At 37.6% G+C, this 22,698-nt stretch overlaps 1 long non-coding RNA gene across 6 annotated transcripts in view; it reads right to left on the reverse strand.

The window, feature by feature from the left end:
* LOC143693509 (uncharacterized) overlaps nt 1-22,698 on the reverse strand; it is a 149,201-nt gene that overhangs the window by 91,593 nt on the left and 34,910 nt on the right. The gene's annotated exons all lie outside the window — the stretch shown is intronic.

Consider the following 22,698-nt stretch of genomic DNA (forward strand, 5'->3'; position numbering starts at 1 on the left):
AAAAAAAAATCATTTAAACACAAATGACATATTTACTTACATGATAAATGGGGGTCTGTGCTTGAATCTAGTTGTAGGATAACTTCCAAACTGTGCTGTGGAGTCAGCCAAGATATAACATATATTCAGACAGGGTAATATTGATCTGAAGTGGTTCACTGTGAATCCAGAAAATTGTGGCACACTTCCAGCATTTCAAACATAGAACTACATAGGAAAAATACAACTTCTATTCAGATGCTTAATTCGAGTCTAAAAATTTTTTGGACAGAAACTATATCAAAATCAATCAGCTGATTTACTATTCTTCCTCAATTTCACAATATTGTCTCTGTGCAATCTTTTTACAGAATGCAAAAAGAGCAGAAAAGACATATACAATGGGAACATTAAACTGAATTTATGCCACAAATGAATGCATAGTGCATAAACATCAATCCTGATCTGACTGTTTTGCTCATCTAAGCAGAACAAAGCAGTCAGTAACACCTTTCAGGAACAATATCCATCGAGTAATATAGCACACAGTTATCCCTGGGGTCTAATCTGAAGGTCATCTCCACCTGACTCAAGACACAAAATCCACATTTTTACATCCATTACTTTGGACCCACCCTAGAGTGATCCACAATCTGCTTTTCAAAGTCCTTTTAGGACTGAGCCTTCTTTCTCTGTCCCCACTTGCTCTAATCACAAATAAAGGAGAAAGAAATAAAAGTTTGTAGAAGGCTAGAAACAATGGACCAAGAAATTGCAGAATCACCACTGCTGGATTTTCTGCAGCTATGGCTTTCAGTATATGGATGAATTTCATACACAGCAGGAGGGGCCAGTAGACACCAGTAGACACAGTGTGTTGCATTTGGACATTCCACATACTGCTGAATTTGGGGTACAGCCAACTGCTGAGGATTACACTAAGGTAGGGTTTTTTTACCTAAGATCAGCAGTTATAGGCTTAAACATAAATTTATGATTAAACCTAACATTCAATATAGATGTAACTAGACCCACACAGATAAGTATACTCTTGTATTGGAGAAGAATTTCTTCTTCTGCAGCATATTCATTTAAACAACCTACTATTTTCTCTCCAAACTACTTGTCAATTTAATCCAAATTTCCTGCATAATTTTAGGTGGAAGAAATAAGAAATTATAACATTCTGGAGGACTGAATGCTGAATGCTCTAACATTATGTTCTTGGTTTATTCTGTGAGAAGTGCATACCTTGAGTAGTAGCAAATAGTTTCAGTTTCTTTTTCCAACTGAGAGAATCCAAAACCACAGCTCATACTAGTTATATGAATTCCCTAAATATCAACTGATTGCTCAGTCATTGATCAGTGCCGACAGATGAACCACAAGTTCCTACCTCCTCATTAAGTGTGCTCACAAGAAAACTATTTACCATTATATGGCTTCCTCAGGCATTGAAGTAAAAATTGATCTTTGAAAAGTACCTAAACATTTTTGAGATAAGCAGTAAATATTAACCTATAGCCCAGAACTTTGAAAATTCACCTTGAACTCCAAGTTGCATTAAATAGTTAATAATTTCAGGTATGCAGAGGAAGCAAGTTCTCGTTTGGAACTGCTCACTAAAAATTAAGAGATTGAAGAAGTAGTTCTGCATAATTTGGTTCTGCACATTATTTGTATGTAATAATTTCAGTGTTAGTGCCAAATCTAGTAATAATTTCAAGTACTGATTTCATCATTCCAAAACAAAACATTAAAAATAATCATACTTGATTTTGTTCTTAAATAAGAGTTTGAAATTTTATTGCTAGAATTCCAAGAGAAATAAGAGAATTCCTGGGTTTTTTTAACATATATTCTGCCAAAATATTCCATATATGCATGTATTCTAGGCTAATATATGACAATGAAATAAATCAAAATCTGAGCAGTACCGGTTTATTATTTCATTGCCGTGTGAAGAGCTGATGAAATTGAACTGTTGTGTACCATGACATTTTGCCTGCATAATGCAATAACCGCTTTATGGAAAATAAGTTAAGAATCTCATTACTTGACCAAGATTTATGATGGAACTTGTAAATGTATTTGCTTTCAATAAATCTGACAGAGATTGACCACCATCCTTGTTAACGTTTTGATAGACATCCTCTTTTAATGGCACCTAATTACAAAACAGCCAGAGCAATACGGTACTAAGATCAAAATTCAGTCTAGAAATAGTAATAACTGCCAGATTTAACTCATACATTTCTTTTATGGAGATCAGAAATAGCCCTTCTCTTTTCTGACATGCATATTAGAAAAGCTACTCAAAAAAGATCTGAACATTTTCTGAGGAATTATAGAATCCATCTCATTGGTTTTTCTGAAGTATTCAGAAAAAGCAATAGAAGGCATGTACTTCCACTATGACAGTGTGAAGAGCTGCCCTGCCTGTCTCCACAGGAAATCATATGCTTCCTGTTACTGGGTGATGCAGATTGGTGTGGTCTGCAAGTGAGCAATTCCTGGCACAGGCTAAAATAAGATCAGTTGATATATTACCTGTAATGTAAGATATTGCATTCATTGTATATTCTGGGGATCAACCTCTTTTACTTCATTTCCTCAAAATCCTTTTTCTCATTTTGTTCCAAAGTATGAAGTTGTTGTTGGAGCATACCCTCATTTCTCTTTGTGGTTGTTCTCTCTGTTACTGGGATTGGTGCACAAAGATCAAAGCCATGAAATTGCCTTTAGAATTTAACCTTTTTCCTAGAAAATTCTCAGTTCTATCAATACGGAGGATGCAGATATAGACAAAACTCCAAACTAGTAAACCAGATAAAACACGTTGCATTATAAATTTATTTTGGCAAGTGCCCAACAAAGCAGTGTTAAGAGAAAGTTAAATACATTTCATGGTTGTACAAAAGGTTTTTTTAAAAACAGCCTTTAAAATGCACTTCAGTGGCACATGTTTAAAATCCCTTATGCATCAGTTCACAGGGGAAACAGATCACTTCAGTAACTGACAAGTGTTTCTGCGAGGGGAAGTTTAATTCAGATGTTTCAATTTCAATATTTAAATGCTACGGTCATGTCTACCATGGCTCACATAGACTGAGTGATTCAGGAGTCATGCAGGTGAATACAGAAGTAATACAAGAAGCTTAAAAATGCAAAAAAATATAGAAACAAACTGAGTCATTTTTGACCAAATTTATTTTTTAAAAATAAATTTCATAATTTATTATGAAATTTATTTTTTAAAAAGAAGGCTTACATATCTTCAACTGTTTAGGGGCTGTTTTTACATTAGTCTGAAATTCTTCTGTGCCATCAAGTTCTACTGGACTCTCTTATCTTTTCATCCTAGTTAAACTACCCTATTGCATGAACAGACATTTTTATGCAAGTTTAAATCTTGTTTCATCAGGACGGATTCAGACTGGTAACTGAGCCATGATTAATCATGTATCTAATTACATTGCATAACCTAGTGCATAGATGAAGCTCAGTGTTTTGGGGACTTTGTTCTCATCTCTCATAAGTTACTTTTCTGTATCCTTCCTGACATCTATTTTCCACAGTCTCCAGTTCAGAACAAAAATTCTTTATTATTTTGTGGTGGTTGACCACAGTGGATATCCATGGGATGCAAGGAAAAACCTGTCACTACACTCTCTCTGCAGGCTGTAGGAGAGGAGAAGCTCTGGTTGTATGCCTGGATTACCTCCTCCCCCTCTTTCTTCACTGACCTTGGGGCCTACAGAGTTGTTTCTCTTTCATATTCTCACTCCTCTATCCCAGATTCTGATGGATGCATTTTTCTCTTTCTTAAATATGCTACCACAGAGGTGCTCCTGCTGTTTCTGATGGGCTCAGCTTTACTTAGTGGTGGGTCTGTCTTGGAGCCAGCTGGATCTCTGTCTGATGTAAGGGCAGTTCCTGATGTCTGATGTAAGGGCAGTTCCTGATGGCTCCCCACAAAGACTGCTCACACAGCCCCCAGCTACCAAAACTTTGGCACACAGATCAAAGTTTTTTTTCCAGTTTGTTCCACCTTACATAGTAAGGCTGTAGAATGAAAAATAAAAAATATTAAAAAAAACCCCTCAAACAAAAAACTTTAGAAATGTCTAAAATGCACATATTCATTGATGGCAATACCAGACAGTGCTATTGCTATTTTTTTATGCAGCCTGACTACTAGTAAAAATGGTTATTTACTTTCATCCTTTGCTGTGAATACTCACACCTAGTTCATTACTTAAATTTGATCTGTTTGCAACTCAAACTTACCAGCATTTTCATTAGTCACTGTACTTAACCATACTGAACTATTGACTGTGACTTCTGGCAGCAACCGAAGTTTCAGATCCCTCTGCAAGCATGAGAAATACTTCCCATCATGAGGGATCTAAAGCTCTGCTGTAGCTGCCCTCCATACTGTAGACAAGATTCATCTCACTTAACTTCAGCTGACTAGTCTAGTCCTGGACAGAGACAGAAGATTTCAGGCAGGGCTTTATCTGTCTTAGATGCCATGGGCTTTAGATACCTTTCCTTATCTTATGAAATAGTCTAGGGGAATAAAATTCCTGAAATTAAATCCACACTGTGGATGGGGTAAAGAACTCCTCAGAGGTAAGTGAACACTAGCAAATCAGTGGTCCTTAAAACACATTAATTTAAATCTTCCAAAAAATAGAATATTACAAATGTATAGACTTTCATACATTATCATAACAGACTTCATGCCAATGTCCTACATTGGTGAAGGCAAAAATACTTTTAGCACATAGGTATAATTTGCAAGTATCAGTCTACTTACAGTGTAAGAGGGCCACACAGTATTGCAGTAGATTGCACAGTATTGAAGTAGTATTGCTTCCTGTATGTATGTTTGCTTAAATTCAGCAATCATGCAGTCTGTGAAATACACAGGGACAGGACTGCCCAGAAACAGTAACACCACTGGAGTTACTGTTGACTATAAAAAATGGGCTTTTTCAGTTAACATTTTTACACTGTAAACATTTAAACATAAACCAGTAGGACTGTAGGTCTGTTGGATGCTGGATGTCTGTTTTGTGTTTTTTAGACGTGCTAGACCTAATGTCAGCATGGATCTACTGTGTGTTTGATCACTAAAACCCCTTAAGAGTATTAGACATAATTCCACGATTCATCTAATCTGTGCTGGAGTTTAATGTAAAGCCTGTTATGTTCAAAACATCCATCTTTTTGCAGTGCTTTGCACATTAGGATGACTAATTTTAAAGTTAGCACTTCCATCTAACATGCAGTATAAGTAAGAAAGTTGAAATATGAAAGTGTACAGGTCATTTACAAAGTGTTTATACTAGAATATACTAACTGTACAAAAGACAGAAACCTACTTTCTGACACTTTGCCCTTATTACATCCACAGACACTACAAAGATTTCCTTGGTATTCTGCTTTTACCTGCATTTAGGTTAAAGTTTAATACTAAAATCGACAAAATTATTTAGATAGCTAAATGAGCAGAAGTTATGTGCTAAAGGGTACTCATATTTAAATATCTCACAGATGAGACTATGCCCACAAATACAACAGAAAACAATTTCCCTGGCTCCCTGAAGCTTAGAGTTGCTTTCAAAAAATGCAATTTTTGTTCCTCCTTTCAGATAATCTATCTGCCTACTGAGAGGGGTATTAACTATCTCAAGACAGTCCCATTCTCCTTAGCCCTCATTATCATTTCCCATCTTCTTCTCTGTAGAATGTAACCAGCTAAAACAACTCACAGAACAAAATACTCTGGAGGCAAACTGCTTGTAATGCTTTTAATGGTCGCTCCCCGTGCTTGCCACTTTGCTGTGAAAGCCAGCATGGTAGGTGCTCCTGAAGCTGCCTGATGGGGCGTCTCTGCAGGACTTGAACTCTTTCAGTATAGAATCAGTCTCACATAAGACTCACAAGTTATTTATGAAAACAGTAGACAGTTCAAACATAGAGCATTCTCTTCTTTTCAAGAAAACAACAGAAAACAGAAGACTTTTTAGCCGAGGTACCGTCAGTACCCCATGAGAGGCTGTAATATTGGATTAGTCATCCAGACTACGAGTATGGAAAGGTGTTCTTGAAAGTTCTAGCAAAAAAAAGGGAAAGTGATCAGTGCACAAACGCTCTCACATCCATTTTTAATGGTTTTCCCAGAATCTTTTTTTTTTTTCATTTATGTAAAAGGAATTTAAATGAACTTATTTTCATGGAGCTAATCTTCAGTAAAAAAAAAAAAGTGATCATGAAAATTTTGAAAATGTTTTGTTTGAAAGTAAGTTAACACTGGAATTCCTCGGTCTATTTAAACTTGTCATCTTCAATTGTTCATAGTGACAGATTTCCTAATGCTCACCAGGCACTCACGCATTTTATGTTTGTTGGAGTGTGCATCTTGTAATGTTCACAGCTTCACTGATTCAATCATTCCTATTTTTGCTACTGATTCGGAAAGACTCACAGTATGAGGGAGAACAACAGGAGTGAATTGGTGATGCTGATTTCATCCAAGCATTTTTTCAGGATTCATAAATATACAGAAAGCCTAATCTCACCATTTTCTTGGAAGAGATTTAATTTTCATCATTCTCTTTTCTCGCAGAAGATTTTTTTTTATTATTGTAGAGCATTGATTCAAAAAAAGAAAAGCAAAAGAAATAAAAAGAATAAAACAGCCTCTAAGCTCTAGATAAGCATCTGCTCAAGCTGTTTAACTTTGTCTAAATAGTTCCATACCTATATTTTGCAGAGACTTCAAAGACACACTTTGCCTCACCCATTCAGTGAATACATAATCCCTCCTACGAAGAGAAACATTTCACCCAACAAAATACATGAGCTTCCAAACAGCATGAGAACTAAATAACCATTCAGAGTGACTAACCCAAATTTCTAGTCCAGAGTTTTTCAGTCCTTTTTCAGTTTGTTTACCTGCATAAATTTCCCAAAGGAGTTGTGGATCCTTTCAGAAATGTCACATGTGTGTAGATTTCAGCAGCATACGGGAAGTTGAATTTTTATTTGCTGGGGTTTTTTTTGCTGAAATCCACAGAGGTCTACAGAGCAAAGGCTGAAAATCCCTGTTCTGGTCTAAATCAGGCATTGCAGAGATGTGAGTATGCACTTCACCATTTACACTCCAGGGCCTTCCTCATCAAATGTTCACACAGGAGATGGCTTATGAGGCCAAGATTTCAATCAAATGCTGAATGGGCAGGGAGGAAACTGTGGTTTATGCATCAAACAGGAGGCAAGCTTCTTACACTTTTATTTTCCTAAAAAAATTCTAAAGGCTATAATTTCATATGATTCATGATAGGAAAATTTTAACATGATGATAGAATGTAGGTCATTAAGATCTAGTTATGACCTTGCCACACAATCTGATATGTTGAGAACTTAGAAATTCTGAGATCTCCAGGGACAAGAAATACATGGGCCAAATTGTGTTCACAATGTAATTTAAAATATTTCTGGAATTTCTGAAAACTCTCCTCCATTTAAAAAAAAATATTTATTTATTCCACTTACAGAATTTGGGGAAAAGGGAAGAAGTACAGATTATGTTAAGCACATACAAAAGTGATGGTGACTTCTGAAAATAATGCAACTAAAAAAAGATATCCAAGCCTCATTAGTACATCCTGACTTTAAATTAAAACAGTTTGAGACTTTTTCACTTAAGATGCTTATACCCATCATTCTTTCAGCTGAAAGCATGCAACTTCTTTCTTTAATACATGTTATACATAGACATATGGGCCATATTTTGCAATGGAGCTATGAAGAAAATATTTTGCTGCTATTAACACGAATCTCAAAGGAGATTATAGTGACAGCTGTGGCTGTATTACCTATCTAGGGGGCTCTCTGAAGTCTTTATTTTTCACCATTGCACATTTGGTCTTTTCAGAACTCAGGTGAAATATAAGATTATAGAGCTGCCTAAAATCATAGAAGGTATTTTTATCTAAGTGCCTAATACAAGACTAAGTTTCTTTCATACACATGAAACAGCACTAACATGGCCTACTAATTGTACAAAGCTCAATAGAAATAAATCCAACCAAGCTCTCACATAGCTCAAACCCCCAAATATGCTTACAGTACCAGAACAATAAACCAACAAAAGGTTAATAAATAATGCTACTAATGTACAATGGAACGTCAAATTATCATAATGCAATACCTGCCACATTCACAATGCAGTGTAAATACCCATACTAAATAATTTTAAAATGAAAACCAATAGACTATGTTATCTTATTTAAGAAAGTTTAGTGAAAGGGCAAAAATATATCTTAAATTAAACTTGGGAATTTTAAAAGTAAGCTTAGTATTTCCAGGAAGCTCAAACAATAGATTTTCCCCCATATTCTTTTAGAGCATAAATCATTAGAAGAGTTAAATGTAAAATAGCCTTTAAGGGAGTAGGACTCAGTCAATGAGATAAAGAGGCAAGTAGCTTGTGAACAGGAGAGCAGTTAAAAGTAAAGATTCATCAGGGATCTTACCTAATGAAGACAGAAAGGACCTTGGAGTACCTGGAGTAGCTGCTATTTGAGGTTTTCAAGGACAGGCTAGTTAGTGTCAGCATTTGTCAACAATGACTGAGGTACAAATTATTCTCCTTTTTCCTGAAGCTTGCATTATAGTTTGTCTCTCACAGCCCCTTCCTGATCTCTTTTAGTAGGGATGCATGGATTTGCATTGGAAAGTGACTTGAGAGCCTTCATAAAAAATGCTGAAAACTGTTTTTTCTGCATCTGTTCCTACATAGAAGAAAGTATTGGAGCACTTGAGAGCTTGATTTCTCACCCACACTTCAGCAGATCTCAATAGAAAAGGTCAGGAAACCAGCTGCAGTTCTCTGATCCCAGACCACCACCAATGTACAAGATAGGACTGAGTTTCTAGATTCAAGTTATGTGTTGGTCTTGAGAGAGTATGCAAATGCAGCATCACAGGGTAGAAAGTCCCTCCTCTGTGGTGGTCCTTGCACAAGCTATGGCCCTTGGCATTTTCTGTTCCTGGCAGAGGGAGTCAAGAGAAGCTACATTACCCATTACTTGGATCTTCCCTATGAATGAGTATAAACTCTTTCTTAATGTTTATTTTAATTTATATTTACTTTAGAACGAAGTCCTCATTTCTAGCCTCATTTTCCCCAGGTATTTGAATATTTATGAAGATATATAAACAAGAATATCTGGAGATTGAGTATTCCTTTATAAAAACACAGTGGTAGGATTGACAGAAAATTTGTACTTTTCATGAATGATGTTGAGAATTGAAAATATATTTTTCCCAGAAGGCCTATGCAGCTCCTGAAAAACCTGCCAGTTTTATACTTTACATTTGAGGGGGGGAAAAAAGAGCAAGAAAGAAAGAGAGAAAGAAAGGAAGGAAGGAAGGAAGTGGCGGAAGGAAGTGGCGGAAGGAAGGAAGTGGTGGAAGGAAGGAAGTGGCGGAAGTGGCGGAAGTGGCGGAAGTGGCGGAAGTGGCGGAAGTGGCGGAAGTGGCGGAAGTGGCGGAAGGAAGGAAGGAAGGAAGGAAGGAAGGAAGGAAGGAAGGAAGGAAGGAAGGAAGGAAGGAAGGAAGGAAGGAAGGAAGGAAGGAAGGAAGGAAGGAAGGAAGGAAGGAAGGAAGGAAGGAAGGAAGGAAGGAAGGAAGGAAGGAAGGAAGGAAGGAAGGAAGGAAGGAAGGAAGGAAGGGAGAAAGAGAGAAAAGCAAGATGCAGGGGAAAATGCACTAGGTACTTTGTGAGGCTGCAGTGAGCATTTGCCTTTCCCAAGCACTTCTCCTGCTGCTGTTTGAGAGGCAGAGGCTGCACTGAGTAACAAGTCACAGTGCACACAACAATGGCCATCAGTGTCAGGCGTTTTACGGTGACAGCCTCATGCATCCTTTCATGCCATCCTTGTTAGGAATAATCCGGTGGTATACAGCACTGCATGGAGCAGCTTTGTGCATGGCAACAACACCATCATTTCATTTCTTTTTTCCTGTGTGTCAGGCCATTAAATGTCTACAGCTTCCCTGCAAGTTACCTTCCAGTCCTCTGTAGCACTAGGTAAAGAGTTCTGCTGCCATTTAATTCTCAGTGTCGCTGCTGGCAGAAATTAAAGCTTTGACACAAATCATGCTCATTCTTGAGCTGCTAATTCAGTGCTGATACAATCCTAACGACAGGGTAAGTTCCCCTGTAGTTAGGACTCAGGAATTTTTGCACTGTGCTACCACTTAGTCTTTTCCTAATAACATTGCTGAAAATTTGGCATAAGATTTGTTCATGCAGATGCAGCCACAGAGACCTTGCTTTTGTGCTTCATTTTTGCTATTTTCCTTAATTCAAAAATAATTCAGTCTAGATTGAACATAAATGTTTTATTCTTTGACTATGGAAACAATGAGATGACAATCCACAACTAATCACATTTTCAGTAACAATAACTGAAATGGTTTACTCAGCATGCATACATTTTAAAAGACAGTTTCGTAACTGCATTTTACTAGAGGGCAGTAAAACCTTCTGCTTCGCTGAGCAAATCCTGTGTCCAAATCTTCATTTACATCCCTGTGTGGGCTGTTACGCTGCAAACTTGGATCTGAGTGCATTTTCCTCCCACCTTCTTCTTCTTCCAGCCATTAAAGTTCATTTGAAGAATAACACTAGATCAACATTAAGCTAGAAGCAGTATTGCTACTTGTGGGCATCTTCTGTTTTCTTGCAGTCTTAGATAATCTATGTACAGGAAGGCATTTTTTTTTTAATTTTGGTGGATTGTTTCTGGATTTTTTTGGTTCTGAGCATCTTTGCATTGAAACACTATTTCAAAAAGGCTCATTTTATTTATGAAAGCAAAAATATCTGTGACCCTGCTCTAAATATCATATATTATGGACAGGCATCAGTTCTTTTTTTTGTGCACCATATGATGTAGTTAAAGAAATGGGGAAGCTCGTTTTCACACAGGCATCTTACTTCTATTTGCATTTTGCTTCTAAACTGCTGGGCAGTTGTATTCAAATACAGATTTTCTGATTAAGTGACTTGTAATATGCTCCCCACATGAATGAGACATCCTCATTTATGCATGATAATCTTCTATTGTTAGGGTATTTTTCCCATTACGCAATACCAGTGTTGAAATTCCAGTGTAGCTATATTAATTAGCAGAAAAACAAACCAGTTTTATTATCAAGAAGGATGTATTTTGTAAGCAGTTGGTTACTTAGCAACAGCTTCAGGTATTAAAACTTCTTTTACTAACAAGCAGGAAAAAAAAAAAAAGGATACTGCTTACTACAGTACATTAGATCAGCATGCTTTGTGTAAAGGATTTTAACAGTCAAGAGATGTGACTGTGTTTAAGATTCCTTTTTCCAGTCACTAGTTCATTGTCAGCAGCATCTACAGAGCAGCTTTATGTGCATTCAGAGACAGCCAGGAAATTAGTTCTGCATGACTGACTCAGCACTGTAGCACTGAGAACCACTCTCACTCATTTCCTTAAACAATTGTTTATTTCTTGAGTGATAACAATGTTAATTATCACAATTCTAGATGAAAAATCTCAGATGCTTTATTTGTATTAAAGGTAAAAAAGTATTAGCGCTAGTAAAGTGAAGTCCTAGCTTATTTTTGGCATTACAGGACTTTTCTGTGATTATTATTGAAAGTTCAGAATGATTCCTGGTAGCTTGTTTAGTGTTTTCTTTGATGCTAAATGGAACTGAGGAGAAAAATGCCAGCAAGTTAAAATCAAATGCAAGTAATAGTGCCTTATCAAAGTCAGAAATCTAAAATTAAATAAAATCTTTGAATCAAAAAGAAGATCTATTAGACTTTTCATGATAGAAGAACAAGTCAGATCTTATTAAGACCTATATGCATTGAGAATTCAGATGATTCAAGATAAAGCAAAGAGTTAGGGATCAGATGATAGATATTCAGTTGTTTCTTTTTGAGTTGCCTTTTGTCCAAGCTGCTTGGGATTCCCCAATGACGGGCATTTAGACATCTGCCCAAAGATGAGCACAGACAGTCCCAAACAGGAGTTTGGCAAATTTGAACAGGCCCAGGGAAGGCATTTTACTGCCCTCCAAATGCAATATGAAACAGTCTGGTTTCTGAAAAGAGAAAAAAGAAACAGTCTGGTCTCTGAAAAGAAAACACTGAGAACAGAGTGCATGCAGCATATTGCCTCTCTACACAGATGAGTTTATGAAGACACATGATGTACTCAGCATTCATAGTATTGAAGCCTTCCCTGAAAATATGAACTATAACCTTGATTCTTGAGCACTATCAGGGCTCACACATTTTTTTCAAGACACATCCAGGAGAAACCTCTCATTTCCCACTACCAGGAAGTAGAGGCTTGCAAATTTTATGAAATTCCAGAGTTAAGTGGCAGCTTAGTGGTTTCTCAGCAACACCATTTTGGATGTAGGCAATACATTCCCTCTAAGGCCTGCTGAAAGGGTGTGAACCCTTTTATTGTATCTTAATATTTTCTGATTTCTTTCTAGTTATGAAGTTAATCTGAAAATACTGTCTGTCAGTGTTTAGTGATGCTCTTGTCTTAAATTGGAGCGCTCTCCAACCAGAGGTTTGCTTTCTATTATAAGTTTCCACAATGTGTTAGTGGATAGGGCTAAAGGACCACTAAAAGCAGTGTGCTTTCCAGTAAATCTCCCAATTGCTAACGCAGTTTGGCTTCAGCCATATGTGGAATATTTTTCAATTTGTTTCTTGGCTAAAGCAAAAAGTCAGCTCTTATTTATGGATTTATCTATTCAGTTGGGTACATTTGTTTCCTGTAGCAACATGCAGTGTTTATTATTAAAGAATGAAAGAATATTGCTTTCTGTTGTGATAATTTTGCATTTTCTTTGATGTCTGATAAGAGATTTTTTTCTTATTAACCTCTGGGACAACAAGACAATTTCATGCTGTCAGTAAAATACTGACAAGACTGGGCTCAGAGTTTCCTTTTTTGTATCCTGTTAAAAAAAAAAGGCAAAATAAAATAAATCTCCGATCCATAAATATAGATTTCATGAAACATAGAAAACATTTCATATTGGTTATATGCAGGAAAGAAAGATAATGGCACATTAGTTTGTCTTTTTAATACATTTTCCTACTATATGTAGCTGAGTAACTTCGGTTTTCAGTCTTGAATGGTTAGTAAGGAATTCCCAAGCGGTGGAATAAGAGTGATATGTGAAGAATAAATAAATGTTGTAATGTAAGAAAAATGTGTTATGTGACAGGAACAAAGATATCAGTTTGAAATTTATATCATTCTGTCCAATCCAAAACATTTCCTCTGAAATGTGTCTGCAATGTGCCTTTGTTCAGCAAGGAAGACACGGCATTACAACCAATGTGGCCACCCTCACAGTTAGAGCAGGTAAATGTACCTATCCAGGAACATGTCAATATAAAGCCAGATGGAGCTTAAAATAAAAACTCTGTCAGATCATCATATTAAATGTTAAAGCTGAAACCTGTGGGCTGTGCATGGTTCATTAAGATCATGCATGTTATGTAATTCCTCTGATGCTGACATCCTTTGAAAGCTTAAAAATACCCAAAAAACCTGACAAAAATTACAGCTTATTGTAAACAGTACTGCATATATCTCAGAACTCTCATTTCAATTTGGGAGAAAAATAGAAGTTTTTCATGAGTTTTATCACAAATCAGTAAGACACCATATTTAAATAAATTAAATTCTTAACTAAGCATCCCAGTGTAAAATCAAATTAATGAGCCAGTAATGTGCTCTGAAGGAAGAAAGGTCAACAGTATCCTCAGCTGTATTAGGAAGAACACTGCCAGCACTCGTTTACCTCTGCTCAGCACCTCACTCACATCTGGAGTAATGGGTCCAGTTCTGGAGTTCCTGGTACAACAGAGACACGTACACAATAAAGAAAATCTAGTTAAGGATCATGGAGATGATCAAGGATTGGAACACCTGATGTATGAGTGGATACTCAAGGAGCTGGAATTGTTCAGCCTTCAGAAGAGAAGTATTAAGGGGGACTCTCATCAAATAAAGAAGTGAAGATGAGAGAACCAGAATCTTTTCCATAGTACCCAGTGACAGAACAAGGGGCACTGGGCACAAACTGAATGACAAAAAATTAATCTTAATTTTATTTTTTTTAGAAGTTGATTGGATTCTAGAATAGGTTTCCCAGAGAGGTTTTGAGGTCTTCATCCTTCAAGATATTCAGAACAATTGAATACTAACAGAACAATCTTGTTCTAGCTGACCCTGGCTGTAATAGGAGTGGTTGCACCAGGTGATTGCACCTGTTATTTGACGAGGATGGTCACCTCACAAACAGGGACACAGACAAGACAGAGGTGTTTAATGCTTTCTTCCCTTCACTCTTCACCACCAGTGCTGGGCTATGGGGGTCCCAGAGACCTGAGCTGGGGCACCATGGCTGTGAGAATGATAAAATCCCTGTCAATCCTGAACTTTTTCAGGAACTACTACCTTAGGTGCATTTCTCTGAGTCTCTGGGATTCCAAATGGAATTAATCTCAGAAGACTCAAATCTCTGGCTTATGTCATCACAAGGCCTCTCAACAATTTTGGAACAGTTTTTGCAATCTGAAGAGGTCCTAGTTGAGGGAATGGTCTGATGTTGTTTCATGGAAAGTTTATGTTAAATGTCAGGAAAACATTCCACACCCAGAGGTTTGGCACTGGAACAGGCTCCCCAGAGAAACAGTCATGGCATCAAATCTGCCTGTGTTCAAGAAACGTTTGGACAATACTTAGTTACATGGCATGATTCTTGGGGCTGTCCTGTGCAGGACCAGGAGTTGGACTGGATGACCCTTGTGCATCCTTTCCAACCCAGGATATTCTATGATTCTGTGATCTCCAGAGATGCTGCAGGGCTCATTGCTCAGACAGGCTGTTTGTCAGGGAGTGTTGCAATAAGACAAAGGATAATGGTTCTAAAGCAGAACAGGGTAGATTCAGACTAGACAGAAGGAAGAGTTTTCTTGTGATGAGGGTGGTGCAACACTGGAACAGGTTGATCAGAGGTGGTAGATGCCCCATCACCAGGATATCCAAAGTTAGTTTGGATGAGGATCTGGGAAACTTGGTGTAGTTGCAGATGTCTCTCCTAATTGCAAGATCGTTGGACTGGATGGCCTTTAAAAGTTCTTTCCAAACCAAACTATTTTACGGTTCTATGATTCTGTGAAAAGAGAACCTCAGTTTAGGGTTGTACCTAGAATTCATCATCAATTTAAAAGTTACTAACTGATACAAACAAACACATAAATGATATATCACGTGACTGATGTCACTGAAGCACTAATTTTACTAACCCAATGAGTTGTTCTCCCATACAGGAATTACAGGAGTTTATTGTCTGGCTGATATTTAAACCTTATTCTTCCTGCTTTAATTTACATTAACAGAATAATTAATACAATATTTTATATTCTTTTATTTTCACATAAATACAGAGTGATTATACTTTCTAGTTCTATTTAGTTCTGAACTGATATTCCAAAATTCAAGGTGATCCAATGTTGCATTTGTATATACTGTTATATAAAAGTGTAGTAATTCATAGCATTATTCTTAATGCTTAAAAGCATTATTTAAATATCAGTACTTATTTTGAAGTGTGCAGGGGATGCAAGTTGCTTCTTCCTATTCAAAAATAGAAAGTTTTCTGAAGACATACAGAATAAAACCTCAGGCAGAGGAAGGTATCCCCTTAGGATGCTTGGCCTAGACGTGGTGAGCAAGAGAAGCCTTTCAGAAAGCAAGAAGAAAAGCAAGGAGCTTGACAAGTTAGCAGAATTCCATATTTTTATCCAGTTCATCCAGTTGTGCAGTAAGGGGTGATACAGTGCAGTAACCTGATTCGAAGCCTTGGGCCATGATTGAATCTGGAAGTATAGAAGCCTATACATAAGTATATAGATATTTGACAGGATGAAAATTTATGGGAAGACACAAGTTACTCAAAGGCTAACACTCAGACCACTTATTTCTGGGGGTGCAGGGGTATAATTGACATCTAAGGATCCAAACCTCAGGCTTACCAGGTATCACACGAACCAGCTATCACAAAAGCTACTGTGGAAGTCATTAGTCAAGCACAATAGTGGATCAAGTGGGAGGAAATAGGATTTGTACTATCTCAGAGTGTGGGCCAGACGGGAAGCTGAATGAATTTGAGTCCAGGAAAAAAAACCCAAGCAGCTTGACTACACTGCAAATAATGGTAGAGAATGATCCTGAAATGTTTTTGAAACATAAAATGCTTTGGGTTGCAAGGGATCTCGCTAAGTCATTTTGTCTACATGCTTCTTAAAGCAGGATCATGAACAAAGTTAGGTCAGGCAGTTCAGGGCCCTGTTGAGTCAATCTTTGAATATGTCCAAGGATGGAGTTCTCACAGCCTCTCTGTGAAAACTGCTCTAATGCTTAATCACTCTCACTACGATTTTTGACTTTTTTTCTTTATGTATCCTGCTGGATGGTCTTTTGCTAAAATTTGTGTCTATTGCCTCTTGTTCTTTCACTGTGAATGGTTGTCAGAAGTCTGGTTATGTCTTTTCTAAACCCCTTTAACTTTTAGTAGACTGCAATTAGATTTCCTTGATCTTTTCTTCTCCAACCTGAAAAACTCCTATTCAGTTTTCTTCACCTCCTGCATCATGTGCTCCATTTCTGAATCATCTTCTAACCAAATATTGGACTTGCTGAAGTTTGTCAATCTCCCTTGTGTATAGGAAGAAACAATACTGGACAGAGTATCATATATATGCCCTAAAGTGTCAAAGAGAAAGGAATAATTGACTCACTGACTCCACTGCTACCAATACAGTATGCAGTTAGCTTTCATTGATGCAGATATTTTGTCCACCAGGGCTGCACAATCCTTTTCTGCAGTGCATCTTCCTGGCTGGCAGGCTGCAATGTTCCATGAGTTTATTCCATCTCAGACAGCAGGACTTTTTGTCTTTCCTGAATTACTAAATTTCTGTTGGATTCTGTCTCTAGCATGTCAAGGTTTCTGTCAAAGGAAACTGCCATGCAGTGTATCAAGTAGTTCTCCTATTCTGAGGTCTCACATCAACCTTGTGATGAAATGTTCTGTCCCCTAAGCAGACTGGATTAAGATCTTAAGTAGCATGAACTTCAGTATTACCCAAGAAACATCATTCACAATTAGTTGCCAGTTAGGTTTCAAACCGTTAACCTTAATGGTACAGCAAATTTTTCATATTTATAATTTGCCCATCTAGTACATATCTTCCCAGCTTGGATGAAATGATGCCATGGGCAACACTGCCAAAGTCTAGACACTACTAAAGCAAATGTCATTCACTGATCTCCCTAGTGCCAGCCATCTTCTCAGAGAGGGCACAATCATTGGTACAGGAGTGTGCCCTTACTTGACCAATGCTAATTGTTCCAAACCACCTTCTTGATCTTTATGTGTCTTGAACTGGCTTCCAAGAGAATTTTCTTAATAATGTCCCAGGGACTGCAGGTAAAAGAAGGTAGTAAGGACTTCAGAAACTCTTCTGTGTCCTTCATTAGTGAAAAACCACCCCATCCAACATGCCAAAATTATTCTTTGGTTCTCCTTTTGTTTCTGATGCAGCTTTAAGAGCCTTTCATATTCTCCTTCACAACTTATTTTCCTTCCTATTTCCATTTGTAATTCCATCTGAATTTTTATCTTTCAGTTCCATTTCAGCATGTTCAGAGCATCATTGTACATCCCTCCCTGGTACTCCAACCATACTTCCATTTTCCATATCTACTTCCAGCTCCTGTTACATAGGCAAGTATACCCTGCAGTTTATGATAGTCTTTCAGACTAGCCTTAGGACAGCAAGATCTCAGATTATGGATCTTCTTTATAGTAATCATGAGAAGTATGATGCCTTGCCTATCTCTCGCTGCACTTGTGATTCTAGGTTGCTTTTGTAACAGTAAGTCTTTGAAGAACTTCCGAACAAATGGAACAGAACATATAATTCTCTCTCAAAACACATTTACAGCTAGGCTAAAGAATCTAACTTTACCTGCAGTCACTGTAAAATTAACAGAACAATCAGATCTTTCTCCTGGCAATTCTGACATAATATCCTTTTTAACTTTGTAACAGATGTGCTTTAAACATATCACAGGAAAAAAGAAACAAAATTTCCCAGATGAAGTTTCATTTTCCTTCATCCTCACTGAGAAACAGCTGGAATGCAGATAATGTACATTCTCTAGTTTTCTAAACACACTCATTATGGTTAATGACCTAGTCAGTACAATTTTTAACTTCATCTATGCTTTACACATATCTAGCCATGTCTTCATTTTCTCATCATTTTCTAAAATATCTTCTGTCTCTTTCACTTGCAAAAAAATTCTTATCTGGTCAAAGAAATATCACTTTGGAAAAACAGTCCTGTTTAGTTCCATTCTGATAAAATTCTGAACATTATTTAGTTTAAAGAAATAAGGACATTTCAATACAATGAAGTTGAAGCTTATATATACAAGACAATTTAAATCACCTGTTTTCTTCACATCATTATGTCTTGCCTCAATACTGTTGTCAGAGAGCAATGATTGAAGGCGTAAGGAACAGAATCATGAGATGCATATTGAAAAACTGATGCTGGCCCAGACAAGAGGCAGAGACACCTTCAGGTTCATGATGTTTCCAACTTACGGATTTTTGAACAAACATGACCATTAATTCTATGGAATAAAGTTTTTCTGATTCCCTTCCAGCTCCTTTGAGACAATTTATAGCTGCAGGGAGTACTGAAGGAAAAATTCAGTGAACTGTCCAAATGCATAATTGAAACTGCATAACCATAAGATTTTGTACAGCATCACAATGGTGGTGAGATATTTTACCCCTTGGCTCTTAAGTGCTTCACTGGCTTAGATTTTATAGAATGCAAATGTTGAAAAAATGGTAAATAGAGGGAGTTGCAATTACTGTTATAGGAAGTTCAATGTTTTGACAAGGATCCAGAAGTGGCAAAATGGATGTATATATTAGCAAAACGAAAAAAGTTCAGATTTAAATATCAGAAAGCTGGAAGTAATATAGAGGTTTGGAAGTAATATAGAGGTCAAGAAAAGTCATTTAATCTTATACCCAGAAAGACTCTATCCTGAAAGACCAAATAGGAAAGTGAGATGCAGTCAAACAATGAAAATGAATGAGGTACATTCCTGTGAAAATGGAAGAACAGACTAATTAGAATTGAGTGTAATGATGTTTGACTTCCATACAGACTGGTTGTTCTCTGTCATAAACCAGCCAAGACTGAAATGAGCAAATAAAGACATTTTACTATAGGAAGCATTGTGGGGTAGTGTAGATTAGAAAATCTGAAAATCACCATTAAATTTAAACCTAATAATAATAATAGAAAAAATAAAGTTGAAAATTAGATCTTGTTATCTTTTAAAAATATAAAAACAGGTAAGATTAGCTTTAAATTTGAGCATTCTAATCAAATCAAGCATTCTGAATATTTATTCCACAAAACCATGTGACTTATGTTTTATGAAAATTCAATAGTCACATTCAAAATAGCCCACAAGATCACCCCAAGCTCATATGAAGATAAGGAATGTCATTATCTCTAATGATTTAATAAACTTGCTTGAAAAGGCTAGTTTAGCAGTTGGCTAATCTCAGCCAAAAAATTATGAAGGTTAAAGTTGGTTTTTTCAGAAGAAATTTGAAGGAAGCTAATAGATAACTAGATATCTGTGATTCTTGTGACAAGCCAAAGTAAAAAATTAAAAGTAGGTAGAGACCAGAATATTAAGCATGGGATCCTTGTCTGTTATTCAAAAGGGAGCCAATGATTCACTAAATAAGATTCAGAGACCAGATACCTAAGTGTCTGAAGGATCAGACAGAAGCAAGGAATGGTTTAGCAAAAGGAAAGCTGAGTTACAGGGAATGTTCATTAAAAGAAAGAATATAGACTATGAGATACTGATGAATTTTTGTACCAATTTATTGTCAGCTGAGCATTTTAACCATACACACCCCACACACTTTTCAATTACTTTACTCACACACCAAAATTGCCTTTTTATGATAATACTGATGTATTCCACAGGAGTATTGAATATAAACTTAAATTGAATGTTTTCCCTTGGAAAAATAATTAAGCTTCTTATTCATTTTAGAGCATTACATGGTGCATTTTAATTTGGAAAGAAAAAAGGATAACACCAAATTACACTAATAACCAAAGTAGTGTTAATAATTTTGAAATGAAAAAGATAAGAGTTCATTGATTGTGAGCAATTAGTCTATAACAGCAGGTTGCATGAGATTTCATTTCACTGAAGAATTTCTATTTTTTTGACTTCAAAGGATTTAGTTTTTATGTTTAAATGAATTAAAAAAGAATCCTGAGGTGCCATAACATGAACACACATAATGTTACAGTAAACCTTTGCCCTTTCCCCCATCTAGACTCCACTTCTTCTATGACCTTGACTGCATACAGCATTTAGCTTGTATGGTTTCCAGGGAAACCAATTTATTCTTCCTGAAACACTTCACGCTCACTCACACCCAGGTATATTCTTGGATATATCTGAACTCCCAGATACACGAGCCAAGAGTTGCCAAGATCACATGTGGACATCTACAGTGGGTGGTGGGTTGTGGTCTGACCTTGGATGGCTGCAGACCTCCACCATCTTCTCTGTCAATCACTCCCCTCCTCAGCAGGGAGTGGGGAAGAAGATGGAAACCTCATGGGTTGAAACAAGGACAAGGAGATCACTCACCAATTGCCATCACAGGCAAAACAGACTCAGCTTGGGGAAAACTAATTTAATTTCTTACTCATTACAAAAGGGTAGGATAGCGAGAAACAAAGACAAAAATGAAACCATCTTTCCCTCACCTCCTCCTTCTTATTCTCTAACTTTGGCATTTGCTCTGCTGTTTCTCACTTTTTCTGTTCCTTCCTCTTCCCTCCGTGAAGTTTTCATCTCTCCTGAACACCTTTCCCCCAAGGTGCCCCCACCTCAGCAGTGTGCTCAGCTCAGCAGTGGGAGCTGGCTGGAACAAGCTATGTCCAGCACAGGGAAGCCCTGGCATCTCTTCACAGACACCCCACTGTCAGCACTGGCACACCTGTACCCTCTACAGCTCCAGAATCAAGCCCAGCTGAAATGTACCTAGATTTTGCTCCAGGATTCCTGAGGTCCTAATGGAGAGCAGGGGCTTCCCTGCCCTTCTCTGTCTGACAACAGTAGACTTTGTGTTTATGCTCAGCATTTACACTCAGGTAGTGGTAACACACTCCTCACCAGATGTTTCTGCAGCACAAGACAGATGTTAGACGGGTCTGGCTGAGGAGGAATTCATTTTCTCCACAGCAGCTCTCAGTGTGCTGTGCCTTGCATTGGCAGCTAGAAGGGTGTTGAAAACACACCAGTCACACCAGTGTTTTGGCCACTGCTGAGAAGTGCTCCCTCAGCATGATCCAACATTCCTCCCCTTCATCAGGGAGCTGGGGACAGAGAAGAGATTAGGAAGGGATACAACTAAGAGAGCTGACCCAAATTGACTAAAGGGATATTCCATACCATAGGACATTGGCTTAGAAATAAAAGCTAAGAGAAGGAGGAGGAAGGGGTGGCATTCATTATTTATGATGTTTTCCTTCTGGAGTAACTGCTGCACATGCTGAAGTCATTCTTCCCAGGAAGTGGCTAAACATGGCTGGCTGATGGGAAGTAGAGAATAAAAGTTTGGGACTTTTTTCCTCTGCATGCGTATGTTCAACCTTTCACTTTAGTTAATTGCCTTATCTCAACCTATGAGCTGTTTTCCACGTTATTTTCTCTCCCCTGTCAAGCTGAGATGTAGAGGGTGAGAAAGTGGTTTGCTGGGCAGCTGTGTAGTGGGTGGGTGCTGGCTAAATGCCAGGCACCAACCAAAGCCTCTCTATCATTCCCCTTTACAACTGGACAAGGGAGAGAAAATATAATGAAAGGTTCACGAGTTGAGATAAGGGCCAGGAGAGATCACACACCAAATACTGTCACAGGCAAAAAAAGACTCAATTCAGGAATATTAATTGAATTTATTACCAACAAAATCAGAGCACAACTGTTGTCATCTTATTGCAGGGGTTCCATACCGTTGTCTCCTATTGCAAAAGTTCCATACTTTCTTGGTGTTTCCTCATGGGCTGCTCCTCCAAGCACTAAGTCTTTCTTCTTCCCAAAGTAGCCAACTGACTCCAAGTCCCTTCTCCACCACCCAACCCACTCTTTTATAGCACTCTTCTTCTCATTGGTTACAGCTGTGGGCTGTTAAAGTCAGGCCTGATCCTAATCTTTGATAATTTTCCCAGATGCAACTCCTTAAGGGTAAGATTACTTTCTACACTATCTTTATTTTCTTATGTTCTATCTCCCTACACATGACAAGAAGAAGTAAAAGCAAATCTTCAAAGTACTTCCCCCCATCCTCCTCTCCTTCCCAGCTCTGCCTTCTCCTTCCCAATGGTGCAGGTAGACAGGGAAAGGGAGTTACAATCAGTTCATCACACATTGTTTCTCCTATGGTTCTGGGAGAGGAATAGTTCCCCTGCTCCACTGTGGGGTCCCT

This window comes from Agelaius phoeniceus, chromosome 3 (assembly GCF_051311805.1).
Source record: "Agelaius phoeniceus isolate bAgePho1 chromosome 3, bAgePho1.hap1, whole genome shotgun sequence".
Lineage (NCBI taxonomy): Eukaryota > Metazoa > Chordata > Aves > Passeriformes > Icteridae > Agelaius > Agelaius phoeniceus.